Below are 16,061 nucleotides of genomic sequence, written 5' to 3'. Positions count from 1 at the left end.
AAGTCATTGTTACCAAACTCAACTTGCCCGTGCACCTGACATGTGGTAAGCCAATGTCTGAGACACTGGGTTTGAAGCAATGAAAGTTTTATTATCAGAAGGGCAGCCCAAAGGAAGGCAAGGGATCATTCTAGAAGCTGTCTTGCCATGTTGAGCCCAGGGGCAGCTTATATACGTTTGGTGAAGGAGGTGGATACATGAGAGGAGAGGCGGGGCTTGAGACAACCTAGAGCTATGCGTTCTTTTTTTTTTTTTTAAAGATTTATTTATTTATTTATTTATTTATTTGACAGAAAGAGACACAGCGAGAGAGGGAACACAAGCAGGGGGAGTGGGAGAGGGAGAAGCAGGCTTCCCACGGAGCAGGGAGCCCGATGCGGGACTCGATCCCAGGACCCTGGGATCATGACCTGAGCCGAAGGCAGACGCTGAACGACTGAGCCACCCAGGCGCCCCGAGCTATGCGTTCTTTTGGACAACAAGGCACCCTTCAGACCTGCTTTTATCAGGTACATCAGAGAATTTCAAGATAAATGTTACCGTCCAGTCCCCATTAGGTTTCTACAATCATTATGTAAACAGAGAGTTGGGATAAAAAGGCCAAGTCAATGACTGTGCATGAGGTTAAGAGGTGCATAGAACATACTTAAGTAGGGAACAAAACAGAACGTGGAGCTAAGTTAATAGCACAACTAACAACTACAATTCTGCTTATGTTTTCAAAACAGGTCCGGGAACCAAGTGACCGGCCTCTTCGGGAGGCAGAGGAAGTTACTCTGTGCCAAGGTCCTATCTTTTTCAGTAGGGAAAAGAGATACTGATTAACTTTGACTTTGTCAGCATATTTTAAGTGTAAGAATGTATGCTAAAAATTAACAAAAGGCATAAATTCCAAACTGGAAAGTGAAAAGAAAGAAGTTTAAAAAATTGATCTATTTAATGAAAGCAGAAAGAAGAAAAACAGTAAGAATGAATAGTAAAAAAAAAAAAAATACAAAGATGGTAGACATTAATCCAAATACATCAGTAATTATAATGCATAGATGCAGGTTATACTCACTTTTCTAATACTGGATACAAAAATCAGTTTGAGATTAAAAAGTGAAATTTGTAAGAAGGTAGATCCTAAAAGTTCTCTTCGCAAGAAAAAATCATGTAAATATGTATGGTGACTTGTTAACTAGATTTGTGGCGATCGTTTTGCAGTAAATACAAATACAGAATCATTATGTTGTACACCTGGAACTAATATAAGGTTATATGGCACTTATACCTCAATTTAAAAAAAACGTAATAATTATATGCTATTTATAGATATACCTTAAACAAAAGGATTTGGAATGATCAAAACGAGAGAAAAGATATACTAACTGAGAAATTTGATAAACAATATTAATATTGAAAGATGTTTATATTAAGAGAATTCTAATAGGATATTAAGCAAGAAATTGAGTAGAGAAAAAGAAAGAAAATACATAATGATAGGAGTTGGCCCTGAGAGATGAAGAGGAGGAGGTGTCTGGCTGGCTCAGTGGGTAGAGCATCCGACTCTCGCTCTTGGGGTCGTGAGTTTGAACCCCACGTTGGGGGTAGAGTTTACTTAAAAAAAAAAAAAGAGAGAGGGCGCCTGGGTGGCTCAGATGGTTAAGCGTCTGCCTTCAGCTCAGGTCATGATCCCAGGGTCCTGGGATCGAGTCCCGCATCGGGCTCCCTGCTAGGCGGGGAGCCTGCTTCTCCCTCTGCCTCTGCCTCTGCCTCTCTGTCTCTCTGACTCTCATGAATAAATAAATAAAACATTAAAAAAAAAAGAGAGAGAGAGACAAAGAGGAATATCCCTCTTAGAGACTGATAAGGAGCCAAATTAAGGAGTCACCTTGATGAATCATGACAGTAGGAAATAGGCACTCTCTTGTTCTCCAATTCAAGACCCATGGTTCAGTTTGCTTTAGGGTGAAGGCCACATATTTCCCCCATATTTCCTAAGTACATATTCTCAGTTCTCCAAACCACCACATGTTTTCTCATCTCTGGGCTTCATACACGCTTTGCTCTTTGCCCAGATCTCTCCCCCATGGCACAAGTGACGCAAACATTGGAGGAATGGGGCTGGGTCCTTCTCCCTGTTGCAACACAGAGCTCAGCACACGATTTGCTTCTCGAGTGCTTAGATCAGTGCAGAGATGAGATATGCAAGAAGGAAATGTGAGCACAGATGGGGGCGTTTAATTCGACCTGAGGAATTGACTTCAAAGAGGAAGTGCCCTTTAAGAAGAATCTTGGAGAAAGAATAAGGACAGAGGTTGCTCCAGGTAAAGGGAGCAGTGTGAACAAATGTCCTGATGCTACCAGGGAATTTTGAGTAGTCAAATGTAGTGTAGCCGGAGTGTGTGTGTGTGTGTGTGTGTGTTAATGAAGGAGGGAGAAATGAAGCTGCAAATCAAGAGTGCGGTCACTACACAGAGCCTGGGATGCCATGCTAAGGAGTGTACGCTTTTCCCTGCAGGTGGATGTATCCACGGAAAATATTTAAACAGGAGGATGATTGTGGTAGCTGTCAGAGCTATTCACTGAATATTTCCAGTAGTTCCCACTTCAAAGCCTCTATCAGGATTGTGCTTCTCTGCCTGCCTTGAAGTTGGCATGGCCACAGAACTTACGTCGTTGACCGGGGCTAGTGAGTGAACGTGACCCATGCCATTTTTTGGCAGAAACCCTAAGAGATGCTATCTGATTTGTCATTGAGCCTTTTCCTGCCTGAGCTACTATGGAAGCATGAGCCTTTGTCCTCGAGTGAGAATGACATAGAGAAGATCCTCAGCTCGTTCGTCACAGACACAAATAAGACATAAACCATTGTTTTAAGATACGGAGACATGGTGGTGGTTATTGTAGCATAACCTTGCCTGTTTGGGCTATTATAAGTTTTTTGTTTTGTTTTGTTTCAGATGTAACACTTGTTGGACTTGAAGCCAAGAGAAAAATTAGGAGACCATTTCCAATGGGGTACTGGCAAGGAGGGAAGGTGAAGAATAGTCTGAGCCTGAGGGTAAGGACTGCATCGATTTTACTCATTTATGGGTTTCCGGTACCTGGCTCAGTTCCTGGAATGAAAGAGGGGGGTATGGAATCCTTGTTCTCGTGCTTCCAAGAGGACTGTGCCATGTTCCCCCAAAAGATCTGTTCAAGTCTTAATCCCCAGTACCTTTGAATGTGACCTTATTTGGAAGTTGGGTGTTTGCAGATGTAATAAAGTTAAGGATCCTGGGATGAGATTACCCTACATTTAGGATGGCCTCTAAATACCATGACAAGCAGCCTTCTAAGAGGAAGGGGAGGAAGATTTGGCCCAGAGATACAGGGCAAAGGCCATGCGAAGCTGGGGACAGGGACTAGAGTCATGTGATCACAAGCCAAGGAACACCAAGGATTGCCAGCAGCCAGACACAGCAGAGAAGAGGTAAGAAATGGGTTCTCCCTCAGAGCCTCGAGAAGGTACCAGCATGAATGACAGCCTTGATTTTGGACTCCTGGCCTCTAGAACCACAGGGCTCAGGTAGGGAGAAATAGCAAATGTTTGAATTCTGTTCACAAAAGTGTACTTTCCAAAATTGCTGATAGCTTAGAGAAAAGAGAAAAAGTTTTCCTTAAATCTGGAAAAACGAAACATTAAAGAACCACGATGTTTCAGATTGAATGATACCCAGGTCGACCCACCCACCCAAGCACATTATTAATTTACTTCTTTACATCAGGGAGGAGATCTTCTACTAAGATGGAAATCAAACACAGAAAGTCTAAGTCTGACAGAGTCCCTTTTCTAAGTTGGACCCAGTCTGACCCCAACCTTGCTCCAATTTCCGAGTTGCACCCAGTTGCACCCAGTCTGACCCAGGTCGGGATTAGTTTCCAAGTCAGACTCAGTCCGACCGGTACCCGGTCTGGTTTCCAAGTCGGACCCAGTCTGACTCGGGCCAGTTTCTGGACTCAGTCCTGGAGAAAGAAATGCTTGGCGAGTGTGAAAGCTCCTCACAAAATCCATGAAGCTGGGATGGGGAGGCGACCGCCAGAGCCAGCCGGAATGCAGTGAGCTGAAGGGCTTCAGCAGGTGGGTGGGTGGGCTTGCTCACTGCTGCCGGGACACGTGGTGGCGGTGGGGGCGCTTGGAGAGGGTTGAGGGGGGTCTCCTTCAGTTCCCTCTCCTGACATCAGAACTGTTAAAAGATAAACTGAGGCACATGTAAAATGTTAAGACTTTATCTGAGCAAAAAGTGAGTCAAATCCAGCAGCCCTGACCTGCAAGTGGCTAGGCACGCTCCACCTGCAGCAGCTGGGGAGAGTTTCTTCTGGAGACAAGGTGGAAGCAAGGTAAGGAAATGACTGATTGGCTATAACCTAAAACCTGGTTGGCTGGGATCGGTGTTTTGATTTTGCAACCTTGAGGCAGAGACAGATCCTCCTGCACTTCAGATGGGGTTACATCTCCATAAAGCGTTTGTAAGTTGACAAGATCATCTTAAGTTGAAAATGCATTTAGTACACCGAACCTAAGGAACACCATAGCTTAGCCTAGCCTGCCTTCATCGTGCTCAGAACACATCAGCTTACAGTGGGCAAAATCATCTAACGCAAAGCCAATATTACAGCCACGTTTTGAATATCTGATGTAATTTATTGACTTCTGCACTGAAAATGAAAACCAGAATGGCTGAGTGGGTACAGGCCAGTTGTAAGCCTATCTGTTATCTACCCCGGTGATTGTGGGGTCGGCTGGGGGCTGTGGCTCGTTGCCCCTGCCCAGCTCAGGAGAGGGTATGGTACTGCATGCCGCTAAGCCGGGAAAAGATCCAAATTCGAAATCCGAAGTACAGTTTCTACTGAATATATGTTGCTTTTGCACCATCCTAATGTAGGAAAATCTTACACCATAGGAAGTCAGGAACAGTCTGTATAGGCTGAGATTTTGGTTTGCTTACGTAAGCTGCAACAGCATTAGAGCCCCATTAATCAGTGGGCTCCCTATTTAATTAAAATTTAACAGAAGCCAGGGTTCTCAGTGCTGGGCAGGTGTTCTTTACTGTCCGTTACACAGTCCCAAGCACAAACCCTCTCCTCCATCCCCTGTCTCTGTATTCTGCCTTCCAACAATCATACCTATTTCTTGCCATTTCATTTTGCTTTGCTTTGTTTTTGTCCCCTGTTGGGTCAAGTTTGGCTTGTTCTGCAGAAATAACAAATGCCTGAATGATTCCCCTTCTTCAGAGCTCTGGGGTGAGGTAAAGCTACAGATGTTTAGGAGTGGCGACGATCCCCGTTGGTGGATGTAGGCGCAATACTTCTGTTTGGGAATGGGCTATCCTGAATGATGCCAGCCGAAAGGGGATTTCAGGAATTTGCTTTCATGTTTCAATCATTCATTTAAACACATTGAAGAATGGCCCCCACTTTCTTTAGCTTTCATAAGCCCTTAGGAGGCCCAAATTCTCTTGTGCAGTCTGAGGATAATTTTTTTTTTTTCTTTCATCTGGGTTGGCAGGGATTGGGGGAGTGGAAGATGATTGTTCAAAGGGAAGCTCTTTATTCATTCTCTCAAATCTGTTTCATAGGAAATTTTCCATAGGGATTCTAGGAAGAGAAACGAATGACTTAGGCTGAGAGCCACATTTGCTCCATGAAACATTCCAGCAGCTCTGTCTGTGGCCAGTGGGGCAGCCAAAGCCTACGGAATTTCAAGGAACGCAGCACTTTTTTTAAAATTGGAGCTCTCTGTCTGGCCACAATGCTAATTGTTTCACAATAGCCACTTGGTCTATAGTGTTATGGGGACTTCAATGGTTTCTTTTGTCTGAAACAGTCTAACTCCTAGTGCTTATTCAAAAAGGTTACAATTAGGGTGCCTGGGTGGTTCAGTCGTTCAGCGTCTGCCTTCGGCTCAGGTCATGGTCCCAGGATCCTGGGATCGAGCCCCACATCGGGCTCCCTGCTCAGCGGGGAGCCTGCTTCTCCCTCTCCCACTCCCCCTGCTTGTGTTCCCTCTCTCGCTGTGTCTCTCGCTGTGTCTCTCCCTGTCAAATAAATCTTTAAAAAACAAAACAAAATAAAAAAAAAGGTTACAGTTAGAAAGGATACTGGAGGGGCGCCTGGGTGGCTCAGTTGTTAAGGGTCTGCCTTCGGCTCAGGTCATGATCTCAGGGTCCTGGGATGGAGCCCCGCATCGGGCTCCCTGCTTGGCGGGAAGCCTGCTTCTCCCTCTCCCGCTCCCCCTGCTTGTGTTCCCTCTCTCGCTGTGTCTCTCTCTGTCAAATAAATAAATAAAATCTTAAAAAAAAAAAAAAAAAAAGAAAGGATATGGGAATAGAGCTTGAGAAAGTAATCGTGGGCACCAATATCCCCTTTCATTGTAAGTCGCTTCCTTTTCCCTGCTTCTGTAGTGGGGTGATGCCAAATGCTTGACTCGTCCTGGGGTTCTCTTTTCCTAGGGAAGGGCCGTGGTGTAACGGGGGGCAGCGGACACCGGAATGCTGAAGCCCAACAGCTGGCTCGGGGAACAGGCGTGTAAATGGAAGCTGGTGGTGATTTGAACAAAGCCCAAACATGCGTGGGGTTAGCTTGATTTACCAGAATCAACAGAACCTGGAAAAGAACCAAGCTGTGGAGCCTTTGTTTGGAAAGTTTTGTAGGATAAAGGTTAGTTGGATTTCAATAAAGCTCTTCCATCAGGATTTCGAAACAAAACATTGAAAAAGAACAGAGGCTGTCTCTATCTTTCCTTCCTACTGGCCAGGTTTTGAGTTCCACGACTAGTGAGTTGGAAGAGATGCAGTCAGTCTCTTTGAACAACCCATGAATCTATTCCGCCCGGGAACCCAGAACACCCTGGGCTTGGATTTATTTCTATCATGTAAGGCAAAAGCTAATTAGTTAATTTTTCCTGATTTTTTATTGTGGTTGAATATATATTGGAGGCAATGTTAAGTTGACACAGAAAGTATAAGTGACCTAAAAATGCTGTACTAGAGGGGTGGCCATCCACTTTCGATTTCTAGCTTCCTTCCCCAGCATGGTCACCAGAGGACGTTTGAGTCTCAGCATCCTTTTCTGTGCAATGATAGTACTAAAAATACCAATTTTATTTTAGTTTTTAAAGATTTCATTGAGAGTGAGAGAGAGAGAGAGAGCACAAGGTAGGGCAGGGGGATAGGGCGGGCAGAGGGAGAGGGAGAAGCAGACTCCTTGCTGAGCAGGGAGCCCGATGCGGGGCTCGATCCCCAGACCCTGGGATCATGACCCGAGCTGAAGGCAGATGCTTAACCGACTGAGCCACCCAGATGCCCCTAAAAATAGCAGTTTTAAAACAAGTCAAGTGAAAAACTGCCTGTAAATGTAAACTATGACGTTCTCGTGGCTTTGTATGTGTCTGTGCCCTAAATTCTGTGGTCTCCCCCAACACATGGCTTCGTCTTTGTGGAGACAGAGCATACATAGTGGGCACCCAGTTAGTATGTGTGTCAAAGTATCATCGTTATGTTCCAGAGCAGCAGTAAGCCAATTATAGCTCACAGGCCTCTTTTCCTAAGTAAAGTTTAATTGGAACGCAGCTACACCCAGTGTTGACTATGGCTGCTTTTTTTGCTACCATAACAGCGGTTAGTAGTTGTGAGAGCCCTTCTGGCCTGTAAAACCCCACATACTTACTAACTGGCCTTTTATGGAGAAAATTTGCTAACCGCTGCTTTACCTCCAGACTTCTCTACCTTCCCATACATGATGGATCCATGAATGCTTCTAGAACCATCTGTCTCCAAGTCTGTTCCAGGGAACACTCATTCTATGAGCTGCTCCTTCCTGGTTTAGGAAGTTCGGAAAATAGAAATGAATAACGTACATGGTGAAGTTTGGCAGTTAAAAAACAACTGTATAATTTTGATTCAGTATTTGCAAATTCATTTGACATTTTAATAATAATAATGGTATTTTTTTTTTACCAATTAATAATGTTTTACAGAAGGAAGCTTCCCCAGACACAGCTTAGGAGATATGGATAACAGAATTGATTTTGCATGCTAACTCCAGTAAATTGGAAGCGACTGACCAGAGCATTGCACTGAGAAGGGTCACGAGGTACGGCCAAGGGACTGTGGGAGGAATACAGCAATCTTACCTAGATCAGCCATGTATCTGTGATAGCATTTATCAGCACTTGTTTAGGTCTTACTCAAACTACACTACAGTGATGGTCTATACCATTCCTACCTCGATCCCTGCTGCACATGAGATGTGACTTCAAAGATGCTCTTCTTGGGTGGCTTATGATCTAGTGATGAGAAAATTTCACAGAGAGTTACGGGGAGAGTACTTGTCTTATGTTCCAGAAGTGCTTGGAAGATGAAATTTAATTGGTCCTACAGATGCAGACTTGATTACTATACATCGTTCCGCTTCTGATATTCCCATTACACTTATGTTACACTTCTTGTAATTGGTGCACAGCCCTTCAATATTCTGTTTTTATTCAGTCCTCGTTCTTTTTGTTTTTCAGATTTTGAAGTTCTTATTGACATTTGCACAAACCTAGAGATTCTTTCCTCAGCCGTTTCTGGTCTACAAACAAGCTCATTGAAGGCGTTTTTCATTTCTGTTACAGTGGTTAGCATTTCTTTTTGATTCTTTTTTAGAATTCCCATCTCTCTGGTTACCCATCTATTCTTGCATGTTTTCAATTTTTTCCATTAGAGCCTCAGGCATATTAATCACAGTGGTTTTAAATTCCCGGTCTCATAATAATAGACCTAATAATAGTTCTCATTCCTGGCATATCTGAGTCTGGTTCTGATGCTTGTTCTGTCTCTTCAAACTGTTTTTTTTTTTTTTTTGCGTTATCATGTTTTGTGCTTTTTTGTTAAAAGCTAGACATGATGTACTGGGTTAAAAAAAAAACTCTAGTAGATAGATCTTTAGTAATGTGGTGGTGAGGTATGGGGGGGGGGGGGCGGGGAAGTGTTGGATAGTCCTAGGATTAGGTCTCAGTCTTTGAGTGAGCCTGTGACCCTGCACTATCAACTTCACACATGCTTCTTCCTCCCCTACCCCTCCACTTAGGTGGGGTAGGATGGGAGTGGGCTCTGGTTGGAGAGTTCCCATCCCAGAAATGGGTTAGGCTCTGATAAAATCCCCGCAGGTTAGGCTGTCTTGAGAGCAGGTCTTGTTAAGAAGAACAGAATTCTCTAGAGTATTTCAAAATGGATCCTTTTCCCCTGCTGGAAGCAGGAGAGGATTTTTCTCTGATACTCACTGTCTACTTGTCAGCCAGCACTGAGCCTCCAGCAATTTGTCAATTACTCTGAGGTTTCCTCCCCTGGTACTGGTTGCAATGGAGGTTTCTGCTGTGATTCTGTGTGTGTTCAGTTGTTGATCTTCAGTTTATTCAGCTTTTAACTCGTTAGGATGGAATGACAGCTTCCAAGCTCTTTACATGCCAGACTGGAAACTGGAAGTCTACAGCATTCTGTATACCTTCCTGGGTCCTAAAAACATAATAAAGCAGATTCCTCGTCAGACCTTGGGTATCAAGGAGACATTATAAATTTATTTTGTGAAGCTTCATCTTTGCTCCGAACATGTAACAGTATAAAAAGAGAAAATGAAAGAAATACATATATTTACAAGAAAGAATAACATTTTCCCATATCAGAAACACAACAAAAAGACAAAGCTATGTTTGGGGTTGGGGTTGGACCCCCCTGGGCTGTATGTCTGAAAGTAGATAGGAGCTTCTAGAAACTAGGGTCTGGAGTAAGGCTCCCCTAGTTAAGAAAGGAGACTGGAAAGCTCCTTAGGGCTGCTACGTCTATGAAACTTTGTGTCCAGGAAAGAAAGACACTGTACTAGTTCACACCCCCAAAATGAGGCAAGCCCCAGACAGTGGCAGATCCTCACTATCTGCAGTACCATAAAGGGCACGGAGGGCCAGAGGCAGTTACAGGTCCACCACTAGAAGTGGGGGCTGGCTGGAAGGGAAGGAAAGAAAGATTTCATCAAAGAGAACTTGAGGTGCAAATTCCAGAACATATGAAGAAATCTAGCCTATGACGGCCAACCACTGGAGACAAGTTGACTTTAGATACAGTGAAAATAATAGAGAAATATGAAAAGGATTTTAAGTACATGTTTTTAGGATCCTCAGGGTGGTAAATGAAATAAGGACTTCCAAAGAAAGAGCAAGAATTAACCAAACAAAGATAAGCAGAAATGGAATTAAGAAGTATATATGAAATAGAGCCACTTAGGTATCTTGTGCATGAAAAACATAGACTGGGGGCGCCTGGGTGGCTCAGTCGGTTAGGCGACTGCCTTCGGCTCAGGTCATGATCCTGGAGTCCTGGAATCGGGTCCCGCATCGGGCTCCCTGCTCGGCGGGGAGTCTGCTTCTCCCTCTGACCCTCCCCCTCTCATGCTCTATCTCATTCTCTTTCTCAAATAAATAAATAAAATCTTAAAAAAAAAAAAAAGAAAATCATAGACTGAAATAAAGCACACAATAGGTTGCATCAACATTAGGCTGACACATGTGAAGAAAAATAGTGTGCTCTCGATAATTGTATTAGAACGTCACCAAGAGGGGCGCCTGGGTGGCTCAGTTGGTTAAGCGACTGCCTTTGACTCAGGTCACGATCCTGGAGTCCCGGGATCGAGTCCCACATCGGGCTCCCCGCTCAGCAGGGGGTCTGCTTCTCCCTCTGACCCTCCTCCCTCTCGTGCTCTCTGTTTCTCATTCTCTCTCTCAAATAAAAAAATAAAATCTTAAAAAAAAAAAGAAAGAACGTCACCAAGAATGTAGTACAGAGGGAAGAGAAAAAAAAATATGGAGAAATAAGGGAAGAACATGGAAGATTGACTGAGAAGCTTATATCCAACAGGAAGTTCAGAAGAAAGGAAGGAGGGTGAGAAGCAATATTCAAAGAGAGACTGAGAACTTTTCAGATTTGAAGTCACAAATCCTCACATGTAAATGAACACAAAGGATAATGAAGAGAATAAATAGAAATAGATGCACATGTAGACACAAAACGGTAATATTGTGGAACTCCAAGCATGGAGAGAAAAGTCTTAAAAACCACGCGAGAGACAGAATGCCTGCTAATAAATACCTATTATATGGACAACAGGCTTCTTATTTGCAGCCGATGCCAGGTAATAACAAAGTAACACTTTGAAGGTGCTGATAGCAAATAAGTGCAAAAATTGAATTCTAAATCCAGATAAAGTATGACTCAAAAGTAAGGACCATACAGTTTCAAAAAACATTAGGAAAATTTGCTGCTTAACATTCTCAGTGAAAGAGCTATTAACAGATATCTAAGAATTGGGATGCAAAAACCCAGAAAATAATGTTATTATTTTAATTAACGATTGGCACTATTCACATACACAGACACGTGCACACACTCAAAATTCTACATAAGAATATCAAGGACGCAGGAAAGGCAGAAGTGGGAGTTGAGGTCTTTTGATTGGGTAGGAAAAGAAGACTTTGGTTGTTTAGGAGGTGGGGAGAGATGTTCAATAATTCTCAAACTTTGGCATGTGTTAAGAATCGTTTGGAACACACAGGTTATGGGCCCCACCTGGAGTTTCTGATTCATTAGGTCTGTGGTGGGACCTGAGAATTTGCATTTCTAACAATTACCAGGTGATACTGGGCCACTGGTTTGGGGTCCACACTTTGTGGTTTTAAAGCTATACATTGTTTCTATGCTTTTCATGGTTATTCAGTTTTTTGACCTACAGAATTAGCTACAATATTTTTCTAGTGAAGTCTGGAGGAATGGTTCTCAAAGGAGAAAAAAATGTATATAAAAATGTTATAAGTGTAACAGAAGGCAAGAAAGAAAACATAATGAAGAAAAGGAGAATAGTAAACACAAATGAAGACAGTAAAACTGAATCTATAGACTGGAAGACAGTTTTTGCAACATGTCAAACTGAAAAGGAATTTGTATCTAGAATATATATATATATATATATATTTTTTTTCTTTAATGAGAGAGAGAGAGCATGAGAGGGGGGAGGGTCAGAGGGAGAAGCAGACTCCCTGCCGAGCAGGGAGCCCGATGCGGGACTCGATCCCAGGACTCCGGAATCATGACCTGAGCTGAAGGCAGTCGCTTAACCAACTGAGCCACCCAGGCGCCCCTGTATCTAGAATATATTAAGAACCCTTGCCAATCTTTAAAGAAAAGGACAAAACCTTGAGAAAATCTGCAAATGATCTGATTAGGCAATTCACATAAAAGGAAACCAGCATGACCAACAAGCCCAGGGAAGTGTTTTGTCTCATCTGCAACCAAAGAGACACAAATTAAAACATGGGTTCTTATCCAACAGATCCATGAAAACTTAAAAGCCTGATAATTCTAAATGTGAGTGGGGATGTGGAGAAACAAGACCGAGGTCTCCCACCCAGGTGGTGAGAGGGTGCACTGGGATAATTCCTTTGTGAACAATCTGATACTATCTCATAAGGATATGGTCCTCATATCATATCCAACTAAAAATGCATATTCTCTGGGACCCAGCAGTTCTGCTTACTAGGATCCTATCAGAACTCTTGCATCTGTGTACACAGAGGTGTGGGCATGAATGATCTTGCAGCATTGCTTGTGAGAATCAAAAGCTGGAAATAACCTAACTTTCACCAGCAAGTGGATAAAAATGTCGGATCTTCACATAAAATGGAATACTGCAAAGAATTAAAATGAATTGGTACTCTGTGGAGATAAATTCCACCTATAGGTTCTCTAATGCTCTTTACTAGACAACATTGTTGACCCCAAATACTTGGAAGTAGCCTCAGCTAAAATTATCATCAAAACATGTAGTTTGCAGTTTCAATGATAAATAAGAAATTTCTATGAAGTCCTTGGCATAAGGGCTTTTGTGAACACAAAACATTGGGTTAAGCCACTATTTGTTTAGATTAGAAAGATAATGCAGAAAAGTTAGAGTATTTCCATTCCAGTAACCACCGTTTTTAAATTAATCTATGCTTCTTTTATATTTTGTTATCATAAAGTTATCTCTGTCTAAGTCTGTTTACTAAACAGAACAAAGAACTTTGTATAATATGCAGAAGTTTGTTTAATAGTTCTTATCCAAAGATGGTTGACTTGTGAACTTAAAACAATGTTTATTTTATGTTTGTCAAAGAATTTGTAATATCTATTGTATTGTAATATCTTTGTATTTCTCACAAAGAAATAAAGTGTTCTTCTGTTCTTGTTTCAATTAATACAACCAGTATATTTTAAAAGTTCATTAAAATTAAGAAAGCATGGAGTGCCTGGGTGGCTCAGTTAAGCGGCTGCCTTCAGCTCAGGGTCTTGAGATCAAGCCCCAAATGGGGCTCCCTGCTCAGAGGGGAGTTTGCTTCTCCTTCTTCCTCTGCCCCTCCCCCCCCATGCTCTCACTTGCTTTCTCTTTCAAATGAATAAATTTTTTTTTTAAAGATTTTATTTATTTATTTGACAGAGAGAGAGCACAAGTAGGCAGAGTGACAGGCAGATGGAGAGGGAGAAACAGGCTCTCCGCTGAGCAGGGAGCCGGATGTGGGGCTCGATTCCAAGACCCCAGGATCATGACCTGAGCCAAAAGCAGCCGCTTAACAGACTGAGCCACCCAGGCGCCCTCAAATGAATAAATTTAAAAAAACTCTTTAAAAAAATAAAATTAAATAAAAAAAGGCATGACTAAAACCTAGCTCTCTGTAAAAGGATTTTTTTGAAGTAAAATTAACTAGTGTTTCCAACATTCACTTAAAACCATAATACTAAATCTAATTTCTCAGTTACATGTATTAATATGGTCAATCTCAAAAACAAAAAGTAGAGTGAAAACAAATTGTTGAATTTGTACCTTGAAGTGACACTTATTTAAACAATTTAAACATTCAAAACAATACTGTGTATATATATATATATTCTGTATAATAGTCTTTTACTGGAAACTGTAGTGTCATGTTAATATCAATATTGCTTATAGATAATATACCTTGGTGATAAATTATGAAAACATAGAGCGTAGTGAAAGAATCTGGTGATTTCTGGGGACAGAAGAAGGAAGAGGTACTAAGAGCCTTCAATGATACCTGTCATGTTTCTTTTTCTTTTTTCCTAGCTTTATTGAGCTATAATTGACATATAACCCTGTGTAAGTTTAAGGAGTACTTGTGTTGATTTGATACACTCATATATTGATTTCATATTGATAATCATATATATGATTACCACCATAGCATAAGCTAACACCTCCATCTTGTCACATAATTACCATTTTGTGTGTATGGTGAGAACACTTAAGTTCTACTCTTTAGAAACTTTCAAGTATATAATGCAATATTTTTTTAAAAAAGATTTTATTTATTTGTCAGAGAGAGAGAGCACAAGTAGGGGCAGAAGGAGAGGGAGAAGCAGGCTCCCTGCTGAGCAGGGAGCCCAATGAGGGACGCGATCCTAGGGCCCCGGGATCATGACCTGAGCTGAAGGCAGACACTTAACGACTGAGCCTCGCAGGCATCCCTATAATGCAGTATTATTCACTATAATCACCACGCTGTACATTAGATCCCAGAATTTGTTAATCTCGTAACTGGAAGTTTGTACGCTTTGACCAATGTCTCTGCATTTTCTGCAGTCTCCGGTAACCACCACTGTCCTGTTTATTTCTTAAATGATGCAAATACAGCAGAAATAACTTTTGTTGAATGTAGGTGGTGAGAACTTAGATATTTGGATACTTGGATTTTAAAAGGATAAGCCATCATGTATTCTTATTTAGATTACAGAATGTGAGTTAAAGGTTTGTAAAAAAATGTGTTCCTTCCCTCATAAACATAATTCTTTTTTTTTCCTTTTTTTTATCCTTATGTTAATCCCCATACATTACATCATTAGTTTTAGATGTAGTGTTCCATGATTCATTGTTTGTGCATAACACCCAGTGCTCCATGCAGAATGTGCCCTCCTCAATACCCACCACCAGGCTAACCCATCCTCCCAACCCCCTCCCCTCTAGAACCCTCAGTTTGTTTTTCAGAGTCCATCGTCTCTCATGGTTCGTCTACCCTTCCGATTTCCCCCGCTTCATTCTTCCCCTCCTGCTACCTTCTTCTTCTTCTTCTTCTTTTTTTTCTTAACATATATTGCATTATTTGTTTCAGAGGTACAGATCTGAAATTCAACAGTCTTGCAGAATTCACAGTGCTTACCAGAGCACATACCCTCCCCAGTGTCTATCACCCAGTCACCCCATCCCTCCCCCGCCACGTCCCACTCCAGCAACCCTCAGTTTGTTTCCTGAGATTAAGAATTCCTCATATCAGTGAGGTCATATGATACATGTCTTTCTCTGTTTGACTTATTTCGCTCAACGTAATACCCTCCAGTTCCATCCACGTCGTTGCAAATGGCAAGATCTCATTCCTTTTGATGGCTGCATAATATTCCATTGTATATATATACCACTTCTTCTTTATCCATTCATCTGTCGATGGACATCTTGGCTCTTTCTACAGTTTGGCTATTGTGGACATTGCTGCTATAAACATCGGGGTGCACGTACCCTTTCGGATCCCTACTTTTGTATCTTTGGGGTAAATACCCAGTAGTGCAATTGCTGGATCATATGGTAGCTCTATTTTCAACTTTTTGAGGAACCTCCATACTGTTTTCCAGAGTGGCTGCACCAGCTTGCATTCCCACCAACAGTGTAGGAGGGTTCCCCTTTCTCCGCATCCCCGCCAATATCTGTCATTTCCTGACTTGTTAATTTTAGCCATTCTGACTGGTGTGAGGTGGTATCTCATTGAGGTTTTGATTTGGATTTCCCTGATGCCGAGTGATATTGAGCACTTTTTCATGTGTCTGTTGGCCATTTGGATGTCTTCTTTGGAAAAATGTCTGTTCATGTCTTCTGCCCATTTCTTGACTGGATTCTTTGTTCTTTGGGTGTTGAGTTTGATGAGTTCTTTATAGATTTTGGATACTAGCCCTTTATCTGATATGTCATTT

General features: G+C 42.1%; 1 long non-coding RNA gene across 6 annotated transcripts in view; it reads left to right on the top strand.

The window, feature by feature from the left end:
* Window positions 1–332: 332 nt before the first annotated feature.
* LOC123849553 (uncharacterized) overlaps window positions 333–16,061 on the top strand; it is a 46,296-nt gene continuing 30,567 nt past the window's right edge. The window contains exons 1-6 of one of the 6 annotated variants that reach the window (XR_010407853.1): window positions 333–509; window positions 2,061–2,309; window positions 2,946–3,046; window positions 6,477–6,684; window positions 8,003–8,118; window positions 8,537–10,511. This is a non-coding gene — a long non-coding RNA (uncharacterized LOC123849553). Of the gene's footprint in view, window positions 510–1,836; window positions 2,310–2,945; window positions 3,047–3,241; window positions 3,458–6,476; window positions 6,685–8,002; window positions 8,119–8,536; window positions 10,512–16,061 lie in introns of those variants that run through there. The other 5 variants (XR_010407854.1, XR_010407855.1, XR_006792100.3 and 2 more) reach the window with 5 other exon arrangements.

Source organism: Mirounga angustirostris, unplaced genomic scaffold (genome assembly GCF_029215605.1).
Source record: "Mirounga angustirostris isolate CCGP_5_RB_7025 unplaced genomic scaffold, mMirAng1.0.hap1 SCAF_15, whole genome shotgun sequence".
Taxonomy (NCBI): Eukaryota; Metazoa; Chordata; class Mammalia; order Carnivora; family Phocidae; genus Mirounga; species Mirounga angustirostris.
This window is presented reverse-complemented; position numbering and strand designations above follow the sequence as displayed.